Source organism: Myodes glareolus, chromosome 13 (genome assembly GCF_982192425.1).
Source record: "Myodes glareolus chromosome 13, mMyoGla1.1, whole genome shotgun sequence".
In the NCBI taxonomy this organism is placed as follows: Eukaryota; Metazoa; Chordata; class Mammalia; order Rodentia; family Cricetidae; genus Myodes; species Myodes glareolus.
This window is the reverse complement of record NC_142038.1, coordinates 63,830,368-63,851,015: the sequence shown is the minus strand read 5'-3', so window position 1 is coordinate 63,851,015 and position 20,648 is coordinate 63,830,368. Positions and strand designations below refer to the sequence as shown.

Here is a 20,648-nt window from a genome sequence, read left to right as displayed (position 1 = left end):
AGAAATGGGCGGAAGCTTCGTGGGAGGGAGGGGCTGAGGGAGACCTTTGAAAGCCTGCCATTGGTGAGTTTACCAAAGGCATCTGCCAGTGGGACTTCAGTGGAATGTGAAACCAAATCGTTTTCAAGTTAAAGATAGACACACTGGATGCCAGAATCTGGAAGCCGGGTTTTTAAACTTCTGTCTCTCCCTAGGGTTTCAGAGTTGGTTATGGTCTCAGGGGTAATTGCAATTTGGCTGAAAATCTGTTCTTCCCGTGAGCGTGCTAGCAGTCACGGTGTTCTCTAGGTGAACTGGCTCTGAAAGGGGTGAAGAGCGGATGCTGAGCCTGAGCAGGGTAAGTGAGAACACCCCCGGGACTTGGAGATGCAGCCCTGGGAAGGTGGATATTGACTTTTGCTTTGTGCTTCGTATGAATGAAAGATCGCGGAGATTTCGTTGTGTCTTGATGGGACTGCTGTCCTTTCTGGAAGCAGGTGGCCTTGGGTGTTGCGAGTGGCAGAAGCAAACCCAATATTTGTGCACTGCTGCTTTCAAGTTCGCATTTCAGAGTTGTAACTTCAGTGAAGCCTGTAGCCTTGCGCTTTCCCGTTAACCCTTAAGTACCCGAGGCTTTTGGAGTTCCGAGGTAGGTGAGATCGGACGCAGCTTCCCTGGCATGGCACTCTTTTCAAAAGCAGACAGTGAACACAAAATATTTCAAAGAAAAATAAAGGGGAGGGGGTGTTCTAACTAATGATTCTTTTCATGATGGTCTAAGACCATTAGAAAGTACCTCATCTTTAAAGGAGCAGCAGAGAAAAAGCAGGCAGCCTCTATCAAAGAAAACAATGTATTAAAAGCAGTTGTCTGGGGGCATTACCTCATTAATTCTAAGCAACCCCTCTCCTCCAAACAAGCTGGTATCTGCTAAGTGAATGGAGATGTTCAGATTATGAAGCACTCCAGAGAGGAGGGAAGGAGGGAGGGGAACAGTGGTTAAACCTGTCACTGCCGTGTTGTGTTTTAGCTTCTCAAGTGTTTTAACGCAAGGAGAAAGGAAAACTTCAGTTCCTCACTCTTTGCCCATGTATAGGTTTTGTTTCTTGTTTGGTCAAGTGACCTCTCCCTCTCTTCTTAGAAACAGCTTTTCCAGACTCACACAGCATTCCTTCTGAATAAATATTGTCCATAATAGTCACAGAGTGCATGGTGTGAACTGGATACTCTCCTTTATATGGGGAAAATAAGCGTGCTGACGCTCTCCTGACAGAATGAGGGGCTGAACAGTGGAACTGGCCTGATTTTGCTCAGCCAGATAGACCAGACTGAATGAAGTTGGCTTTAAGTAGATGCAGGCACCGAGTGGATTAATACAGCTCCTTCACACAACTTTGATAATAAGAAGTAATGTAGTATGTCGCTCTTCTGTGCCAAAAGGTAGGCATTGTGTCGACAGAGTTGAACTTATGGCTGCTGGACAGAGGGGCAAGGACAAACAAAATGAAGTCAGCAGAGTCCAGGACTGGTCTGTCCAGCCACGTGCGCCCAGGTTCACCTCCTATCTTCCCTCTCCATAAAGGAGAATAAAGAGGCTAAGGGCCCAAGACCTAGCTTGCAAGGAGGGGACTGACCCATGCAATTTAAAGTCCTCCTCTGTGGACTGGCAATGTGTGCATTTGTTAGAAATACCCACTCTTCAAAGAGTTTAGGCAGTTTGTTAAATTGTAGCTAAGGTTTAGTGATACTTAGAAAGAACCCATTAGATTACACAAATGGCAAGTATTTCTCCATTCCCGATAGCACCTAGGCAAATTCTTCCTAGTCAGATCAAGCCAGGGGCAACATTGTATGGGTGGCTGTGTCCTGAGTGGCTGACATTAAGAACAAAGCTGACAGTAATTCCTGATGATACAAAACAGAACTCAGGACACACAGACACGTGTAGTTAAACCTGTCATTTATACATTTATATCATTTATAAACATTTATACCATTTAATGTTTGCTATATTGAGTTTTAGCTTTTAGTTTTTAATGTATAAAAAATAAAAAAAAGTTTAAAGTTCAAAATTCTCACATGGAAGGATTTTTAGCAATGTGGCTAATAGTGACAGTGTTGACAAATACTGACAAATTCAAATATGTGGCTCTCACTGTTACACCATTGTTAAAGTTTCTAGTTCCATGGCAGAGTTGAAAGCTTGGGACTTCTTCCTTTGAGCACAGTGAAGGTTGCTGTCCTTTGATGTGTGTCTGCTAATTATAGCTGGCGCGTTACTGGCTATGTTTCTGTTATTGCTGCCCATACCGTCTTCCCTCGCGATGTCTTGTTTTCTAAATACCTCAGATGATTTTGCTGTAAGTTGAAAATGTATTTTGAAAATTACTCATTGAACCTGGCGTGGTGGCACCGACTTACAATCCCAACATTTGGCAGTCAAAGCTGGGAGGCTCCCTGAAAGTTCAAGTTGCTGGAGCTGCTTCTATTTCAAAAAGAATAAACGAATGGATGATTTAAAAAAGGGTCCCTTGTAAGGGATTTCCAAGGCCTAATTAGGATGGTGGTTTCCTGCAGAGAGGGAAGCAGGTGGCAGACTGAAAATGCTTAGACAAAGTCCCCCTGGCGCCTTGAGCTCCCTCTGTGACAGAAGCCTGCTTGCAGGCAGTGTGAGCAGAAGTTCTTTCTGGGTTCCCTCTGTCCCAGTGGAAGATATAGGCATCCCAGATCCTAGCAGACACTTGGCCAAAGACTTTGACGTTTTGATGAAGTCTGTCAGGCCACAGAAGGAACGGCATTCTGCAATCTTGTTTGTTCATGCAGTCATATACCAAAGGGCAGAACTTTATGCTGTAAAGTTTAATTTACCTCTCCAGCTTCTAATTCTTTAAAAACTTCTATTATTTTTATTATGGAGGCATGTGTGTGATGGGATGGTCCCATGGCACTGTGTGGAGGTCAGATGACGCCTTTATGGAGTCTGTTCTCTCCTTCCATCTTTATGTGGGCTCCAGGAATCAAACTCAGGTTGCCAGGCTTGGCAAGTGAGTTTATGCTATGCACCGTCTCACCGACCCACTGATTTCTAAATTTTCATCTGCTAAATTCTCACCTTGTGATTGACTCTACCCTGTTTTTGTATTTTTGATTCGTTTACTTATTTGACTAGAACTCTGAGTCCCAGTTATCTATGTCGGGAATCTTAACAAGAGGTGGTCGTTCACTCTGCTGTGCGAATAATAGCCACCCTTCCTTAAAACACATCTTCATCCTAGGCCATGCATTTGTGTTATTCATTTGTCTTTTACTTTTCAGTTGTGTTCTGATTCGTTCAAGACTTCTTGGAGAAAATTACATATGCTTACTGACTGCAGGGCTCATGCTCTCCGGCTCCCTGGGCGTTGTCGGCCATACTCAGCAGTCCTTTCACTCCTCTCTACTCACTTTCCTAGATAATCTCTTAATCTCTAATCCACCCACTCCAGCCACTTCAGCTGTTCACAAGCTCTGACTCTTCCGGCTTTCTCTCTGCTTGGATTCGGTACCAGCACATCTTTGCAGATTACTGTAAGTTAATCCCCTCCACCTCCTGCGTTCCTCCGTTCCTCCGTTCCTCCGTTCCTCCGTTCCTCCGTTCCTCCGCAGTGACTATGCTGTGGCTCTTCATCTTCTTACTCGGTTGCTGTTTATTCTTAGTTATTCGTCTGCCTCTAGGCCACATCACCACTACCCACTGTACAGCTCTCACAGTGGACAAATCTGTCTTTTATCTAAGAACTACAGCTGCTAGTGATTGGAAAACTCCAGCAGCCTTCAAAGCAAGAGTGCTCCATTTCCAGCATGTCCTGCAAGGCCTGCCACAAAGTGTCAACCATTCCTTTACTGCCTCTCCACTCCTTTTGTGGTCACCACCAACACTACTCAAATGTAACTGCCGTCTCCGGGACCTGCCACATACTAAGACAGACTGTGAGGGTCCATAGAATCATTTCTCTTTTCCCAGAATGCTTGTTACTCCTCAACTTTTACCTAAGATGTCACTCTCCATGTGTTTTCCTTATCTTCAGAGTGTACCAGCAATTCCCAAGACCCTAATAGCATGGTCTGAGCTTCACTGATTTCTCAACACACACACACGCACACACACACACACACACACACACACCAAAAAAAAAGAAGGAAAAGAAAAGAAAGAAAAAGAATAAAAAGGAAAACCCACTCCCTACAGGTTTAAGGAAAGAATAACCATCTGTTTCCAGGGCTGCTATTCCTGGGCACCATCTTCTTTATCTCGCTTACTCTTACACATTTTACGTTTTGATCTCAGCATAGTGATCAGTAATGATACTAAATGCCAAGTAGAATCAGGAAAAATTTGCTTGCCTGGTGGGGGCTGTTCTTCTGAAAAAAAATGGGACTAATGTTCATGTTATTATCAAAAAAAAAAAAAAAGGCCGACTGATAAGAAGTCGTGTTAGCAGCAAAGCGGAAAGAGTCAGCTGCCCTGCCACCAGCTGCACGTGGAGTGTTGGGCAAAGGACAGGCCTGGTACGCTGAAGTAACAGGTCCAACCACTCATGCTCAGCTCTGGAGGTTGCTCAGTTGCTTACATTACTTTATTCCCACAACCCAGGGATGGAAAGTCTGGTGTAGAGGCATGAATGCTGAGCTCCAGTTCTGAAAGCCAGAGACAAGCAAAGACTTGGGGCTTGATGGCAAGTCACCCTTACCTATGTGGAGAGTTTTGGGCCACAAACAAGAGGAAGGGAGGGAGGGAGGGATGGAGGGAGGGAGGGAAGGAGGGAGGGAGGGAGGGAGGGAGGGAGGGAGGGAAGGAGGGCAAATGATGCCTGTGAAATGACATCATAGATTGGCTTCTGTCTTCTACAAACACATGCACACACATGAACACACAGATGTACACACACACACACAGAGAGAGAGAGAGAGAGAGAGAGAGAGAGAGAGAGATCTCATCAGGAACACTAAATAACACACCATGAAAAAACTCGGTGAGAAACTAAATTGAAATAAATCCCCTTGCACAGTGTATGAACAACAACTGTAAGAAAGCCGCCCTTTCAGACCAGTGCAGCATGAGAAGGAAGGGACTTGACAGCTTCTTGCTGTGGATTCATCACCTTAAATTGTAAAACTGTTTGAATTTTTTGCCTTAAAATTGAAGGCCTTGGAGTGCAGTGTTGATGTGATGTTACTATCAGCAAATACTAAGTAGAGGAAGTCTCTTCAGCTAAAGAAGAATTGAGTATTAATAGTGGTGACCAAAAAAAGTTGATTTTTTGGTAAAGCTGTGTCATGACTCTTCAAACTATTTGAAAGTTTTTCATACTTTTATTGTATGCCCTGTTATGCCCTCTCTTGAATTTGAGGAAATGAAGAAGTCTGCCTTGTATTGTTTCCACAGAGTGCTCTCCTTCTCCCACACAGAGAAGAACCTCAATATAGGTGGGGCCAAAGCTTGTCTTTGAACAAACGCCTGACTCTAATTAAATCTGTAAATCTAGTATTTCCATTGTGAGTCCTATAATTCCCATAAGAAAATATGAATCTCCCACGGTGTCCTTCATATTTCATCTACAGGAGAAATGAGAACTCATATCAAGCAGGAATCAGATGGTAGCTTCCAAGGAGTGGGAACAAGGTCAAGCTCCCGCCCTTCCCTTTCTTGTTCTAGGCAATGGGGTTTTGTTGCTGCCTCCCCTGGAAGACATCATGTCTCTTTAAATGTCCTGTCATTTATATTTTTCACTTGAGTAGACCTCACACGGTTTAATAAAACTCATTTTTCTGTTCTCAGGCATAAGTGTTTCCCTTACAACAAGCCAAGTCTTAGGGAACTTGGGTATTTTGACTCTTAAACGTGCCCACTTCTGGACTTCATGGCACACGCGTGCATCCAGGAGACTGCAGCAGGATCACAATGAGTTCAAGGCCGGTTCGTACCACAGAGTGAGTCCCAAGCTGGCCTGAGCTACATAATGAGACCATGTCTCAAAATAAAACAAAAGACTACTGAAGGAATACCATGTTTGGCAGATATTTTATTAGATGTTAGCATCCAGAGCCTGAAAATGCTCAATTTTCTCGCATACTATTAATATCAAACAGAAGTTTGTTTGCATAAGTAAAGCTGAACTTTGCAGTTTTACAAAATAAATACAATGCAAAGATGACTCACTCACCCAGATTATGAAATATTTGTGAATATGCACATGTTTTTTCAAAGAACAATAGATTTATTTTTACTAGTCCCCTTTTTAAATCCCATTAAATTTTTTTTCTTTTCAATCCTAAATGAATTTGCTGTTCACAAATCTGTGGACACTGAAAAAACAAATTCACCAAAATAATCACAATTCGGGGATACAGATACCTCACTAGTTTGAGGAAAGGTATAGGATAATTTTTTGAATGAAGTTGATCATTTAATATAAATGAACTTCTAAATCTCAGATTGTTCCTTACCACACATTTATAAAAACATGCTCACACAGAACTGTTGTCTGTTAAAACCTCAAGTAAATATAATGATTATCTTTTAAAGCTTGTACTGAGGGGGTAGGTAGCTCATCTGTTAAGAGCACTATCCTCTTGCATAAGATCCTTCATAGCATTGCCTTTCTGGCTTTTGGAGGCCCTGCACACACGTGGTACACATACATACATGCTGACAAAACAATCATATACATAAAAGATAAATGTCTTTTAAAATTCTCTTTTAAAGTAAATTCAGTATTAAAAAATATTTTGTAGGCAAGACACATTGTTTTCATTTTTTGGTGAGGTTGTCTTTTTATTTATTTTTTTATTGATTTTTATTGAGGTCTACATTTTTCTTTACTTCCCTCTCTGCCTCTTCCCTCCCCGCTTCAACCCTCTCCCAACGTCCCCATGCTCCCAATTTACTCAGGAAATCTTGCCCTTTTCTACTTCCCATGTAGATTAGATCTATGTAAGTCTCTCTTAGTGTCCTCATTGTTGTCTGAGTGCTCTGGTATTGTGGTTTGTAGGCTGGTTTTCTTTGCTTTATGTTTAAAAACCACCTATGAGTGAGTACATGTGATGATTGTCTTTCTGTGTTTGGGTTATCTCACTCAAAATAATATTTTCCAGCTCCATCCATTTTCCTTCAAAATTCAAGATGTCATTACTTTTTTCTGCTGTGTAGTGCTCCATTGTATCGAGGGGCATTTAGACTGTTTCCAGGTTCTGGCTATGACAAACAAAGCTGCTATGAACATAGTTGAGCACATTTCCTTGTGACACAATTGAGCATCCTTTGGATATATACCCAAAAGTGGTAATACTTGGTATTGAGGAAGGTTGTTTCCTAGTTTTCTTATTATGTATGTTTAATAAGGTATATGCAGATTATTAAGCATGGTTTCCTGAGAAAATAAGTTCCAATCTCACTGTGATCTAGAAAACTAGGATTTCTCTCATGTCAGTCACTTAGCTGTCATATGGTGGCTGAAGGCAGTTTTCATTTCTTCCTATGCTCACACTTTCTTGGTCAAGGTATACTATATAGCCACACCTATCTTCAGCAGGATAGGAAACAGAACTCTACCAACATGTCTGAAAAGAGAAAGGCCTGAAATATCTATGAAAACTCCAACAAATTTCCAAACTCACAGGTGATAAGGCATCCCCAAGTCTCCAGAGACTAGACCAAGTTTTACATGCCGCAAGTAGGTCTACCCTGGGGAATGTGCAAGCGTGCCACCTGTGATGGGAAGCTGGCATCTTTTGTCCTGTTGGCATCTTCTGACTCATCTCCACTCACATAGTTTAGCTCTCTGAATCCTTGCCACTGTTGCAATGCTCTTGCAAAGCTAGGATTTTAGGCATTCTCCTGACAATCATCAGGCCATAAGTAATTTGGGGGAATTCAAAGAAACTTCTATTAAAGAAATCTTACAGAATATGGGAACAACTATGACATGTCCACCTTCCCCTCTCTACAAATTCATATAAAGAAATTGATAGAACATAATTGAATGTGCATTTAATTCCCACCCTTGCCTTTCTAATAAGCGTGGAAGAAGGACTAGGCATAGAGGCAGAGGACAGTAACACATTGTTCTTTAGAAATGCAGGGTCTTGAATAACACATCACTCAAGCTCTGCCTGGGCTTAGCATTCACCTGTGACCACTAATGAGAAAAAGTCCAGGAAGTCTAAGAGCAATGGAACATTTAAAGGCTTTTACATTTTAAGGCAGTTTGTTGAGGTTCTTGGAATTGTAATATAAGTCAGAAAATTGAGTTTATGTCTTTGGTGGCAGTAATTCTAGGAAATGCTTCATGGGGTGTCTGAGGATTCCAAATCAAGCAAATTGCTATAGATTTTATCTCTTAGAGATTCTGGCCAACACGAACAATAAAGCTTCATGAATGTTCTATGTGCACCAGCTCAACCCTCTTAAGTGCAGTATTTCTTAAAATGGAGTTTAAGAGAGCAGAGAAAGAGACACACAGAAAGAATGTCTCATACCATCAAATATAATTTGGTAAATTCTACTTCAAGGACACCTGTTACGTTGTATTAAGAATTTTTAGTGGAGATGGAAAGATGGCTTAGTTGGCAAGAGCATAAGGCACAGGTTCCGTCCCCAGAAATCACATTCAGGAGTTCATAACTTCTTACAACTGCCTCTGTGAATACTGTACTATATATACACACAATACACATACACACATATACGTGATTTAGAAATAAAATAAATATCCTTTAGAAATAATTTATAATTTAGTATTACATGTCATATAATACTTTTAGAACATAAAGCTAAAGATTTTTAAAGGACTTTTGTAAATATATTTGCTATTTGCCAATTCATTTTTATTCTCATGATAAAAGACATTGTTTTTAAGTTGACACACAATCCAGTAATTATTTAATGTATTTAGATATATTACTTGTGATACACTACAAATAAGAAAATCACTCAGATATCAAACATGATTTGCTTTTTGACCTATCTTCTTCAAAATTCTAAAATTGTTATGCATTTTACATTATGGCATTACATTATTAATCCATTAACTTAGTTTTTGTTTCTAAGTTAAGACCTTATGAAGAGAACAGCCGTCCTCAACTTTAACATCTGTTTATTGATTTCCCCCTCACTTTCTTCAAAATCAGAAATATTAAAGGTTTAAAAAGAAATTATTGAGTTTAATAAAATTGTTTACTAAAGTAAGCACCTGAGGGAATTTTCCTATGACTGGAGAAGGGTAATAAGTAAACAAAGTGAAAAACACTCACTTTCCTTAGCAGAACGTGTATTGTGGGGAAGTGCACCGACTGTGTAAAGCAACCATTTACTTTGTGAGGTGTATGCTTCCAGAAAGTAGCTCTAACCAAAGAGCATCCTAGGTACACGGATCATGTGTAGGCACCAAGGCAGACAGGTGCGACAGGACATGGATGTTCTTTGTCACGTGTCCAGCCTGATAAGATTATTCTGCTTTTCCTCCATCAGTGACTTTAGACCTTCACCCCACTAGGAGAGAAATAAATAGTTTTAAATCATTTTGGAGATAAATTTTTATTTTACATCTCAGAAAGAGAAATCATTTGGTCATAATTATGGCAAGCATAATTTTATGTATATCTGCGTTCTTGTATGTGCAGATAAATGTTTGTGTGCAAGTGCACATGCACGGGGGGGCATATGTGTACATATTCATGTAGTGGGCACAGGCCAAGTGTCCTTACCCAGGTACTACCCCCACATTATTCATTATTTTATTCATTTATTTTAGTACAATTCTCTCACTGGCGGGAGCTCCACTGGTAGACTACACTAGCTTGCGGGTGAGTTCCCAAGGGCCACCCCTCTTCTGTATTCCCAGTGCTGTCATAGAAAGTGGGTTACCCAAGGGCATTTTCTGTGAGGTTGTAGAGATTCCAATTCAAGTCTTCATGCTTGTGAAAGAGCATAATTTCTACTAAACTATCTCCTCAGATAAAAGTAAATTCTTATCACACATATTTTTTGTGATTAAGTTTTATTTATATTTTACCTTGGGGTTATAGTAAAATTCAGAAAGCATAATGAAGTCATCAACACTCCTAACCATTCATTGCAGGGGCATCTGCAGGTTTCTTTTGAGCACAGTGGGTTCCTCCCAATCAGCTTTAAGAGTTTCTTAAAGGAACCACACAGTTGCATTTCCTCCTATTTACAAAGTTAGAAAGTCAGTTGTAATCCACAGTTTGAGACTTCCTAGCTCCTAAAGCACTTAGAAGGTTGGAAAATATCCTGTATCACCATTTGCCAATCACTGTAACACAAATCAATCTCAGTTGCTTAGATTTACAGTCTCTCCTCGAAAATAACGTGGGGGTAAGCATTTAACATAATGAGGCAGAGAGTCCTGGTGTTCAAGTTATATCATATTTTTCATTGCATAGGGGTAAATTATCACTTCAGTTTCTATATGATACCCCAGTGGCCTTGAAGACACAATATGGCTTGCAGAAAAGCCTGCTTTTGTCTTAGGCAATAACTCATTCTCTGAGAGTGTGCTTTCTGAGAATTACCGGTAGCATTTTACACTGTAGGCAGAATTTCGTGAAGGTCATTCACATATACTTACTGAACTTGAGTGCAAAAAAATGTAGGGAGGTTAACTGAAGTCTGCTATACTGCTGCAACAGGAAAAACTGAAGAAATTTTATATCTATAGCACTCAGGAAACAAGAAGAAATTAAATCATAGAATGTAGACTTTTGTTGGCATTCCTTTGCTTTTGCAAATTTTTAAAACTATGTAAGCTGGGCATCTGACATGACTCAGTGAGTAAAGGCACCTGCAATTGACTTCAGTTCAATTCCTAGAGACCATATAATAGAAGAAAATTATGCCCCATAAAGGCTGCCCTCACACTACCACATGTGTACTGGGGTATGCACCCCCGCCACACACACAAATTAATTAATTAATGTAATAAATATTCTGAATTAAGCATGGGTCGTTGGGAGTGGTCTGGGGAAACTTACTAATAATAATCAAACACGCTTCTGTACTTGTAGTTGAATTTTTCATCCTGTTTTAAACATTAAATATACAGACCTTAATGGCACAGTGTGTGAAATTTTATATATAAGTTGTATTTTCTAATGCGATAATATAAGAATAAATTAAAACAAAACTTTTCTTCAAATGCCCTCACCAGTCAGTGTTGCAGCATTTGGGGACAACTGCCTCAGGCTTTCTGCCAAACCATTACTGGTAATCAGACAACAAGGGATGAAGAAAATCCAGATGCTACTGCCTGCCTTAGTTAGATATGCATTTGCTAAAAGAGAAGCCAACGCATTTCCTACATAGGTCATCAAAGCTGCTCGTGAACGCCTGCCACACACACACACACACACACACACACACACACACGCTTTTGCAAGTCCAAGAATATACACATTAAATAAACTCTGCTCAAAGCAAACAGCAGCAGCGGCAGACAGAGCTGACCTTGACTGGACCATTTCTATACTTTGAGTGGGTTCGGTACATAGCAGCATTTCCTCCCAAGGCTTCAGTGGAGAAGAATTAAATTATTCATAGATGAACAAGATTTATTGTGTGGGTAAATTCTGGTGATGGCTCAAAATCGTTCATTCATAAATGAGTGAGTTGTCCCACTATTGTGTGTGGTTTATTTAAACAAAAACCTGTTTCTCCATAAGGCTAAAAACACATATAATGTAGTGACTTAAGAAAGTAAAGAAAGCATGCATTTTTATAAAAGGATCACTTTTGAAATTCTGGAGTTCTATTGCAAGATTGTAAACATTTGCAATCATAAGTTTGGGGCCCTGTGGAACTGTCATATTTTTTTTAACCAGTTCTTTGGCAATCTACTAGGGATTGATGTACGTTGAGATAGCATCTTCATGTCTTTGTTATAACATTGACCTTATCTCCCAGCTCATAAGAAAGCACACATTTTCAAAATAAAATCATGTGTAGTTCTCTGTGTTCTTTTGTTATCTCCCAGCAACAGAAGAACAATTGGCAGCATGCCACGATCACATGATTGATCATCCGAGTGCTGGAGTAGGGCTTTACCAAATCTCCGCGTTAGCTTGTGTTTCAGTCTTAATCCATGGAGTGCTCTGGAGGAAGGCACGGTCTAGCAAAGCGACCCCGATATGTGGAGCTGATGCAGAGGGCAAGAGGGTTACAGTTCCTAGAGAAGATGTCCTGAAGACAATAGTGCTGGTATTGGGTCACAATACATGAATGAGTGAGTGTTCCCTATGTAATGGAAGATGGCAAGAACGTTCAGGATGGAGGTTCTCATGTGAGCATAGGTGGGAAACCACATGGTGGTATTCCTAGAGGGTGACATGTGAGGCTAGAGGGAAGGACAATGAATTCGAAGAGCTAAATATGTAGTTATAAAGGACAGCCTTTTACATTATCCCAAAGGGTTTGTTTTCAGAGTACCTCTGAAACCCAGATCCCTCCCTGAAAATAAGCAATGCAAGAAAAATAAAACCACAATGAATGTGGGCTCATGGGTCGGGGCTGAAGTCAGAACTCAAAAGCCCCTGTATATAGAAGTCCTTTGGATGCCCGTGTGCCTTTCCTTTGCTTCATAAGGCATCCCTGTCTCATCTGCTTATAAAAAGCATTTTCTGCAGATTTCAAAGATGGCACACATCTTCGCCAGAAGCTCCTCATTCCCTATCCATTGTTGGTGTTTTTATAATTAACATTGATTGCAAAAACCCTTGGACTGAAAAATCATATGGTGTATGTAGCAAACGTAATTTGAAACAAATATTGCACAAAACAAAATTACGTGATTTGATTGTTCTGAACAAGAGATTTAAGAAATCAAGAAAGGGACAGAGTGATGAAAGAATATACTGCAAGGCATTTCTCATAAGTATCAAAACTTATGTTAATGTATAAGGTCTAGGTAGATAAGATATGAAGTTGGCTGCTAAGGAAAGCTCTCATAGTTTTTGTAATTTTAATTGCTGAGAAATTTGTTTGGTATAGCTGAATATTCTCCAGCCTATTTTCAAAAGTGAATATCCTGTAAGAATAGGCCCCATAATTATTTTCCGCTATTTTGAGCCTTTCACAGGTTAAGAACGCTCACCAAGAGAAACAGGTGAAATGTTCACTACTATAATCAGCTCCTGTAACACAGGGGCATTGTTCTGAAGGGAACACTTTTCTCTCAGGACCATGGCATTTGGTAGAAGTATTTCACAAAGTCCCATGTTTTCCTTGATGTTTTCATACTTTCTTTCTCTCCATCTTATCCAGAATTAGTAATTCAGAACACCAAAAGGTAGAGATCAATCCAAAGACAAAACAAAGAGCATAATTCTGATAATCAAGGAGAGCGTTTTCTTCCAGACAGCCCTAATGGGGATAGAATCCAAGAGAGAAGACTGTGGCCATGCTAGAGCTGAGGCAGCTGGGACTACATATCATGCTGGTTTGAACTTTAAGTGGCTATAGCATCGATAAAGTAAATCCCAGAAGTCCTACCCAACCTCTGAGGAAGCTTCCCTAACACTGCACTCTTCTGATAAATCTAGTACCAATTTTAAATCTTTTTAAAGAAGGACTGTGCTGTGCCATTTATATTTTAACACAGTTAAGCTACTCTATTGGCTTAGGTCAGTTGGAGATGGGTGCATGTGGCCAAGCCTAGTGAGAGATAGGCAGCTATTTTAGGACACACCATGACCATGCAACTCTTACAATGGAAAACATTCAATTGGGGCTGCCTTACAGTTTCAGAGTTTCAGTTACAGAGGTTTAGTCCATTATCTTCAGGAAGCATAGTGGCACACAGGAAGATGTGGTGCTGGAGAAAGAGCTGAGAGTTCTACATCTGGATCCAAAGGCAGCAGGAAGAGATTGCCACACTGGACCTGGCTTGAGAATCTGAGACCTCAAAGTCCACTCCCAGTGGTATTCTTTCTCCATCAAGATCACACCTCCTAAAAGTGTCACTCCCTGTGAGCCTATAAGGGCCATTTTCTTTCAAATCACCATGTTCCACTCCCTGGCCCCCAAAGGCTTGTAGCCATACCAGAATGAAGAAATGCATTACGTCCAGGTTTAGAAGTCCCCATAGTCTATAACAGTCTCAACCCTGTAAAAGTCCATAATCCAAAGTCTCTTCTGAGACACATGGCAATCTCTTAACTGTAATCCCTTATAAAGTCAAAATAAAAAAAGTAGATCAAATACTTCCAACATATAATGGCATGAGAAATATATTACCATTCCAAATGGAAAGAAAGGGAGCATAGTGAGAAAATACCGGGCCAGAGCAAGACCTATCACCAGCTGCACAAACTTCAAATGCTGCAACTCCATGTCTGATGTCAAAGTGCTCTTCAAATCTCCGACCCTTTCATTTTTGCTGACTGCAACATACTTCTTTCCCCTGGACTGGTTCCACTCCCTGTTGGCCGCTCTCCTCGGCAGGTATCCCCACAGTTCTGGCATCTCTAACATTTTGGGATCTCCAAGGCAATTCAGACTTCATCTTCACAGCTTCATGCAATAGCCCCTCTAGGCCTACAAGCAGGGAAACTCCTGTTGCATATTGGATCTCAGTGACTTTCTTTAGTTGTGGAATAAGATTCCATAACCTTTTTCTTCTCTCCTTGACACTAAAGCCAGAACCATGTGGTTGAAGCTGCCAAGTTCTGCTGCTTGATGAACCTGGAACATGGCCTCCTCATTCAATTCCATCTTCACCAGCTTTCTGTTCCAGTGGTTCCCTTATTTGCCTAAGCTTGGCTATCCTGAAACTATCTGTAGATCAGGCTGGCCTCAAAGTGAGAAAGCTGCTAGTCCACTTTGTACCTGGAAGAGGCTCATCTCTTGTGACTAGCGTGTACGCTTTCCCCGTTGTGTGAGGAAAGCCATATAATACACAAAGTTCGCTCTCATTTTAACTCCCTCAGTTCTATTTGTAGATGCTAAGTTGAATAAACCAAGGAGATAAATTCAATGCCAAATTGTTAGTAATCAAAACATTTGTGCCTTGTATAATTATTACCTTCAAATATTGTTTCAAGCAAGACCCGAGTGAAGTGACATTTATTGCCTATTTCATGACACTCCCTTCTCTATTTGTGTGTGATTTCTAACTCAGAGATAATGGCTCAGTGCTCAACTCACCAAGCAGATAACTGTTTAATTAACATCACTTTATACAAAGTTAATCTTATTGCTTTTAATTCTCTTAGTTTTTCATTGTATATATCCAAGGTACACAGATATTGTCATATACAAAAACATTTTATAAAAATACAAATTACCCAGCTTTAAACAAATATTCCAGTTTGAAACTGGAATTGAAATTTTGTATAATCGGGAACAATAAAAAAAAAATCTGTCAAAAACAGTGACCAAACAAGAACAGAGACAATTGTTCAAGGCTGTCTTGAAATAGCTTCTTCTGAAGAAAATGGAAAAATCCTTTCACCCTCCCCTCCATCTGCTTTTGACCAGACATTATTATCAGTCACGTTATGTTTTATTTTACTGATTTATTTTGAGAAGCTCCAAGTTTGTTGGCGTTTGCATCTCAGGACTAGACATGGCATAGGAGGCCATGCCTAATAGCCACGTGTTTATGTCATGAGTGTTTCCTATCCTTACAACCATGGCTGGTAGCCAAGTATGTGCGGAGAATTCTATAAGCAAGGAAGAGTGTGGCTGCAAGGTTCTCTTCATCAGAACTGGGATGAATCAGATCTGCTGTCACCTAGAAGCTGTTGCCCTGTCCATCAAGACCACTTCTGCTATCTGAAGAGAAGGAAGAGGGAGAGATTAAATAATTTCCAGAACAAATCTGTCTAAATAGAAGTCTAAAAATTACGTCTCCTGAGATGGACACTCCAGAGCTCTTTTCAAGATGTTTCACTGATATTTCCGTGCTCAGAAATGACATATAAAAACAGGAGGGGTGACTAGGAACGTCTTTACTTTCAAGGTGAAGCACCGGCATAAGCAGTTGGTTTCGAGATGTGCTCACTAGGAAGATGGGCACGGGAAAGGTGGGACTTCCTGGAGAGTTGCACATGTATGCATGCATGCACACATAAGTACACAAAATGCATAAACATATATAACCACCCACCAATTTTTTAGAAATAAAGAGGAAATAAAATGGTTAAAAATATAATAAATATACTCAGTAAAATTCTAGATGGCCATTTATGTGATTAAAGTGGTTGCATGCTCTTTCTTAGATTAAGTATTATTTTAAAAACTGATGTTGGCTTAACATCCTTAACTTCTTACCCTTATCTGTTGTATTGGTATACCAACACAATGAAAATCTCCAGGTGTCAAGGTAAGAGGGTATGAGCTCTATTAAGCAATTGATGAATTCAGCATAGTGCCCATCGTGCAGTGATGTCCCTAAAAAGTCTGATGAGTTGGGAAAATGTTGATGTCATCATAGAACAATAGCAGCAGCACACACAAAATCATTCAGTTCATCACACTGTGTAGATATAGCATTAGAAAAAGCAAAAAGGAAACCCTTTTTGCTGTGATCTTAGAGTCAGGAGGTGCTGAGATTATTTTCTTCTCTCTGCCTACCTGAAATATTCAAATTCTCCACATAGAACATAGAAAATATGAATTCTCTGAGATAAACTTAAACTTCCTTTTCTTGGACCTTAATAGTTCTTGGACTTGGTTCTTGGACAAGGTGAAGGTCAAACCTTCACCTTGAAAAAATGAACATTTCAAAAGCACAGCTTCTTATATTCTTCTCCCAATCCTTTCATTCACCAGCATTTGCCTGGGATGGAAACTGAGTGGGTAGGGTGATCTAATTCTGTTCTCCAAAGTCTCAAACCTCTGGGCTTAAGAGTTGAGCCTTGCAAATCCTGACCCACAGAAGTTCATTTCTTTCTTCAGAATCTGCATCATTATTCCAGGGAAGAAAATTCTCAGAATGATTGCAGACTCTTGAAGGGTGTAAGGACATGCAACTTCGGAGAAGTAGTACCAGAGATCTGAAGTATACACTCTTTAGTTCTTCAACCTACAGAAATGAAAAGCACCAGGAAGACCCTTTTGTGCCTAGCCCTTGATTACTCCTTGCTTGCTCATATTTTAACCAGGATAGCTATTTCCATAATTCCACAGCGCTTTCATTGAACAGCAGACACTGTTACACTCTTTCACAGTTCCTCAGTTTACCTAAAAATGATTCCCTGCCAGTTCATCTTCTTCTTACCTTGTAAGTTCCAAATATTTAATTGAAGAAATAATACCCGTGACAATTAATCATGCCTGGGAGAGTTTTCTATGCACAATAAATTATGTTAGACTTGTTGCTTTTAAAACCAGCTTTATGTAGTATATAGTAAATAGTATATAGTAAGAACCATACATACATATAATTCATTTTCCTATATCCTTCATCTCTTTTGTAATATAATTTTCTTTTTCTATTAATGTTTTTTTATTTATCTTATATATCAAACACAGTTCCCCCTCCCTCCTTTCCTCTCATTCCTTCCCCCAACCTCCTTTCCATCCTCCCCCATCCACTCCTCAGAAATGGTAAGGCCTTCCATGGGAGTCAACAAAGCATGGCATATCAAGTTGAGGCAGAATCAAGCTCCTTCCCACTGCATCATGGCTGAGAGAGGCATTCCACCATAGGGAATAGGTTCCAAAAAGCCAGCTCATGCACGAGGGTCTATCAATCCTGGTCCCACTGCTAAGGGTCCCCAAAACAGACCAAGCTACAAAACTGTAAATCACATACAGAAGGTCTAGGTCGGTTCCATGCCAGCTCCCTAGCTGTCACTCTAGAGTCCGTGAGCTCCCACAAGCTCCGTCAGCTGTCTCTGTTGGTTCCCCTGTCATAATCTTGACCTCCCCTTGCTCATATAATCGCTCTTCCCTCTCTTCAGCTGGACTGGCAGAGCTCGGCCCAGTGCTTGACTGTGGATATCCGCATCTACTTCCATCTACTTATATACTGTATCTACTGGATGAAGGTTCTATGATGACAGTTAGGATAGTCACCAATCTGATTACAGGAGAAGAAGGCCAGTTCAGGCACCCTCTTTGACTATGGCTAGAAGTCTTAGCTGGGATCATCCTCGTGGATTTCTGGGAGTTTCCCTGGCATCAGGTTTCTTCATAACCACATAATGGACCCTTCTTTCAAGCTATCTCTTGCATTGTTCTTCTTCTCTGTCCCATCCTGACCATCATGATGATCCTTCAGGTTCCCACCTCCCATCCCCTCCTCTGTACTCCCCCCATCCATAATATAATTTTCTAATAACGTGCTATATCCATCCCATCTTTGTCCAAAGTCTGTAAATAATAAAACTGAAAGCAGACAACATGTATGAAATAATCAAAACTGTTAATTTCTCAGAAAGGAAAATTACCATCTAGGGAGATCAATGTTGTCCAAAAGTAACAGAGCAAGAAATCCACCCTGATTCTATTTGGTTGTATCTTGAGATCTTTGGTAAACTCATACCAAGCATTCTTTGATCCAAATAGCAATGACTGGCCAGATTCAGCTCTGTTATTTTGTAGAGTTCACACTGCTGCAGGAGGCTTGCTGTCAATGCCATGAGGACATCATGCAATAAAATCAAGGGGCTTCTGAGAAGCCTTATGAGTCTGGAAAGAATTTTAAATCAACAGTGATTTTTAATCATTTTATTCAAACACAGGACCGATGATTCTCTATACAATGAATAGGGAATAGTGATGTGTAGGGCTGCAGGAGTTCAGCCATAATCCTGTAACCAACAGAACACTCCTCTCATGCCTGAACCATTTGTTACTGATGTTTTCATTCATGAAACCTTTGAAGACTTATGCTATGCCTTCTATTATTAAGAAGCAGGATTTTGAGATGTTTTCAGTGGATTTATGTTGCTTATGAAGAAAAAAATTCAAAAAGGTATTATGTTGAAGCAAAAGAAAATATTTGTGGGCAGTCTTGATACAATACTTGCAATTTTTATGAAAGTATTAGGCAAATGAGTTACTCTTCATAGTGAGGAAGACCAAGGCATTGAGTTTCTATTTCATTCATTTATCATTACTTTGGCCAGCAGCCATGAGGCAATGGCTATATGTTATCTTAATATTCATTCTCTTCCCTTGGGAAACTCACAGAGCATGAGCAAGAGCTACACAGAGGAAGATGATTATAATTTCATGGAACAGATAGAACAGAGCCCCACAAAGGAAGGCAGAAGTTCATAGAGGGAAAAGATAAGAATGAGCTGAAAGGTTTTGGTTTTGTTTTAAGGCCACAAGTTTAACAAGCAGACTGAGTAGGGTGAACACATAACACTGTTCTGGATCTGGTTACAGGCAGTTTAAGATACGGTGAAGAAGAAAGAGTGTGACAACTCTGGGTAACTACAATTGGCTTTGGTTTGCTAGAGGATCCAGTGTTTCATAATGAGTGGTACAAAGTAAGGCTGGCAGACAGGGAATGGCACCAGAAGCAAATCCTAGGCAGGAAGAACGGCAGAGGCAAGGTACCATAGAGCACAAGAGAAAAAAAAAGAATTTAGTCTAAAGGAAAGGCAGTGCCAATGACTGTAAGGTAAAGCATAAGGTACTTCTTGAGTCGAATCAACATTAGTTAGAGCTTTGTGAGGGATCAGGAGGAAGAGACACGTGTGATTTGGGGTTCATGCTCTAGTAGCAGGATGGCAACATTCATGGTGACAGAAATTGCACAAGGGAGGAATCTTATTTTGAAGACCAGCAAGATGGCTCAAAAGTTAAAAAAGAACCTGCTACCTCCAATCCTGGAAACCTGAATTCGATCTCTAGAGCCCAAATGCAGGTGAAGTAAAAGGACCAACTTCCCATGTTGTCCTCTGACCTCCACATATATATGCCAACACACACACACATGCACATAAATGCACACAACAATAATAAAGGCAACAACAATAATTATTATTGAAAGTATTGTTTTGAGTTAAAGATTTAGGTGGGATGTTTATTTAAAAATGTATCAAGGAGGCACCTGGGAGCGTGGGCCTGAAATGTCTGATATGGAGACTAATTTAAAAGTTGCTTGTGTATAGGCAGTTAACGTCATAAGAGATGTATTATCTCACCATACATGTACCCATAGATGAAAAACAACAGAGTAAGAATGCCAGGGAACAGCAGTCATTTTGGTTAAGAAAAGAGAATTGCATTACCAAGTGATACTGGGAACAATTACCCAGAGACAAGAAGAGAAATCAAGGGGGAATTGTATTACAGCAGCCAGAGAAAGATCCATTTAGGGGAGAAGTAGTGATGTGTAGCGTTACAAGAAGCAAACAGGAAGGTGTCTACGGACTCCTTGATGACGTGTCTCTCAGAGGGCAATGAACCCATTAGAAGTCGGTTCTATGTTATGATGGGAAAAGGAGCTGGGATGCATGAGGGTGAGATGTGAAGGGGAGACCGACTGTCTCGACATGAGGCTACTCCTTCAGCATCTTAATGGTATAGTGTGGCCAATTTGAACCCACACTAAAGATAATTTTGTAAAAACAGAACTGTTAATAAAACAGCCTAATAGTTCTTCAGATACCTATATACAAAATTGCTTGTGGAAATAAGTAATTTGAAGATTCAG

General features: G+C 40.3%; 1 protein-coding gene across 13 annotated transcripts in view; it reads left to right on the top strand.

Moving 5' to 3' along the window:
• Dtna (dystrobrevin alpha) overlaps nucleotides 1–20,648 on the top strand; it is a 373,587-nt gene that overhangs the window by 108,284 nt on the left and 244,655 nt on the right. For 3 of the 13 annotated variants that reach the window (XM_048442632.3, XM_048442652.3, XM_085700065.2), the window contains exon 1: nucleotides 87–337. The exons of 2 other annotated variants lie outside the window; for them this stretch is intronic. The gene's annotated coding sequence lies outside the window, so the exon portion shown is untranslated. Of the gene's footprint in view, nucleotides 1–80; nucleotides 338–20,648 lie in introns of those variants that run through there. 8 more of the 13 variants (XM_048442637.3, XM_048442644.3, XM_085700067.2 and 5 more) reach the window with 7 other exon arrangements.